Below are 3255 nucleotides of genomic sequence, written 5' to 3' on the forward strand. Positions count from 1 at the left end.
ACCTTGGGACAGACCTAAGGATTTTATCTAGCCTTTATCAGTAGCATTGGCAAGACAGAAAAGAACCGTGACCCAAAACTTTGTTCTTTGCTTTTATAACCAGGAGCAGCGGATGCTTTGGCCAGGGGCCTGGGAAAAACCCCACCTGAAAGCAGAGTCTTTGGGTTTTTGGGTAGCAGCAAACTCAGTAAATCCTACCCATGCACCAGAGTTTGTTTCCCTCAAGGTGGCACAAGAGGAACAAAAGTGTGATGAGCCCTGGTCGCGGTGAGAGAAGCAGGTGAAGGAGCTGCCAGGTTTGAACTGAAAGCAGCACCCTGCCCTCACAGCAGCAAACTTCTGGGCTCACGTCATCTCAGATTACAGCTGCTTTGCTGCATGTGTCTTCATAACAGATAATTTCTAGTTAAAAAAAAAAAAATGTTTCCCAAATAACCTGCTTACACCTAGAGTCTGACCCTGAGCTTTATTATCCAATTAAATAGGAAACACTATAAAGGTACTGTAATTGGGCTGTGTGTTATGTTTTTATAGTGTGAAAATCATGTCTTATACTGGAATGAATAAATACAACTCCTATTAGTGTTGTTTTCATAGTAGTCTTGACTCAGTTTATCCCCGGTATTTTCTGAGCTGTGATATAGCAAAATACATGAATTTTCCATTATATTTCCTAACAGGTAGAAGTCAAAAGCAGCAAGAAAATGAAACTTCACCCCGCTCAGCAATTTTGCAGGATGTGTGGAAAATAGTCAGCGACAACTACATTTTATTTCTGCATTTATTCGATTTCACTGGTGCTCAAATGTAATTTCATGTTACAGAACCGAATGGCCATGAAGAGGACAGACAGGGCCGTGGTCCTGAGGCCAAACAATACTGTTTCTCCAGAGCTGCAGGTCTGCTGGATAATAAACCACAACACACCGATTATTATGGTGCGTTATTATGCTCATCAACTCGTATTTCTTCTTTTCTATGTCCTGTTTGTCTCGGTATTTTTGTCGCAGCCCTGACTATAGCATTCTCCCTCCCTCGCCCGGCTGGCAGGGAGTGCCTCCACGCCAACCCAGGATGTGGCATCTTGGCCCGTCTCCACGTTGCGTAGATTCTGGATTTTGTTCTTCTCCGAGTTGCGTACACAGCACTGAGCTCCACGCGGTTCCACAAGCAGCAGCTTTTTGCCAAGAGGAGGAAGTTAAATAAGGAAAGCATCGGTGAGAGCCTGTTGCCCCATTAGCCATATTGTCATCAGTGCCTGGCTAATGAGAGCCACACTGGGGACTGCGCAGTCCACGTGCACGTTGCGCACAGCAGAGCCCCGGAAGGATGCCTGGGCTCCTCACAGGCAGCAGCTCCCCTTGCCATATGCCGGCTTCACGGACGATGGCTGAGGTTTCAGGATGAGAAAAACAAGAGCAAAACCGAGGAATTTTTTTTTTCCTACCTGCTTAGGCAGGGGGAAGGTGGTTTTCACCACTTTTCTATCAGAGACACGAGGAACGAGTCAGTGTGACCCCAAGGCTACAACTGCTACAAACACATTCAGATGAACAGAAGAATGCAATTCCTCGCCAGGCAGCGCCTGCTTTGCCTTGCCGGGAGCAGGGCCGAGCCAGCTGGCGGTGCTCCAGAGCCTTACGAAAGCTGCAGAGGAGGGGGACCAGTTCGAAAGCGTATGTGAGCTCGGAGGTGTTTTGCCACCTAATTCCCATACATTTCAGTAAGGCCTAGATCTCTATACACCTCTGGGAGCCTGGGCTGCCTTCGAGTCCTGGCTAAGCACCTTCCCTAAACCTGCATGTGAGCTGCCTGAAAATCAGTGCCCAGCATTACCCCTGGATATTTTCCCATGGGAAGGAGGGCTGTTGCAGCGTTGCAGGAACTTCCTTCATCTGCCTGACGCATCCAGTTTGGGTCATTAAGAAAGCATTTCCCAATCAGGAGCCGAGGGAGTTAGGAAGCCCCAGCTGTGTTTTACAAGAGCCCGGATATTTGCAGGGTGTTTCCCAATCACTTCGCTTTCCCCTCGGTCTTTGGAAAGAAGCCCTCCCTCCAGACCACTTCAGTGGGACACGGTGTGTCGCCTGTAGCAGCTAGCTACGTCGTGCTGGTGGGGTGTCCCATGGGGCTCGTCAGCTTTTGCTAGGAGACGCAGACAGGCAACACTGAAATACTCCGTGGGAAAACACCAGATTGATGGAAGTTGACCAGGTTTTGGGTACCATGGGCTGTCACACAGGTAAGAGTCTGGGATCTTGGCCCCATCATGGTCCAGGTATCACCACCTCCACTGCCCCAAAGGTAGGAAGGTGGCGTCTGGATATCCCAGGAGAAAACTGTTCTCCTGCAGAAAATTGCACATATGTTTTTCTGTGGCTGGGAATGACATTTATTCCCTCAATGCGTTTTTTACTGTCAAAGGAGGATCTTAATCTTGTAGACTACACCTTAGAGACAATTTAAGCCTAAGTGAATCCTGTAGTCATGATGCCTGGGGAAGGATGTCGGTGTCCTGCTGCAAAGCAGAGCACAATGCTCCCTGACGGGCGGCTATAAATCTTCAGAAAGGATGTAACTGGTTAACTTTAGCCATATGTTGAGATCCACCATGAAAGCGCTTCCCTCTACTGAAGGAAAGACTGTGTTTTTTTAATAAATGAGCATCACAAATTCACACATCACTCATTTATGCCCTCTCCCTGATGTGAATACTTCTAAGTACCAGCATTGTGCTGACTGGAGCATTTCTCAAGGAGGATTTCTCCAGCCGGGAAGTTTACAAACAGGCTGGGCAGAGTATGTAACCTGTCTTGCCTCTGCACGCAGCGGCCTCGGCAAAACAACCTCCCTATCTGCCTGCCCGAGATGTGGCACCCGCCGACGCTCCTCCCGCAGCAATTTTTCAGAGGGCGGAGGAAAACATAGAGCTGCAAGACCTCAACCTGCTCTTCAGGTGCCCGGCTGTGCACGCACGTTGGGCCACCTCACCCCTCTATCAGCAACGGCCTTAAACACAGACAGGCTTCCCCTGGCAGGGATTTGTGGGCGAAGCACCCTGCGCGGCTGCTGGAAGGGCGCGCAGCCTTCCTCCCTGCGGCACCTGCGGCCGAAGGCGTGACTTGGCGGCAGGTAATCGCTGCCTCTCCCTGCCTGTAACCATAGCCCCACGCTTGCAGGGGAATTCGAGCCAGCGCTGCCGGCAGCGGGGTGGCCTCATCCCAGTGGCCCCATCCCGGTGGCACTTCCCACCAC

This window comes from Rissa tridactyla, chromosome 4 (genome assembly GCF_028500815.1).
Source record: "Rissa tridactyla isolate bRisTri1 chromosome 4, bRisTri1.patW.cur.20221130, whole genome shotgun sequence".
NCBI classification, from domain to species: Eukaryota; Metazoa; Chordata; class Aves; order Charadriiformes; family Laridae; genus Rissa; species Rissa tridactyla.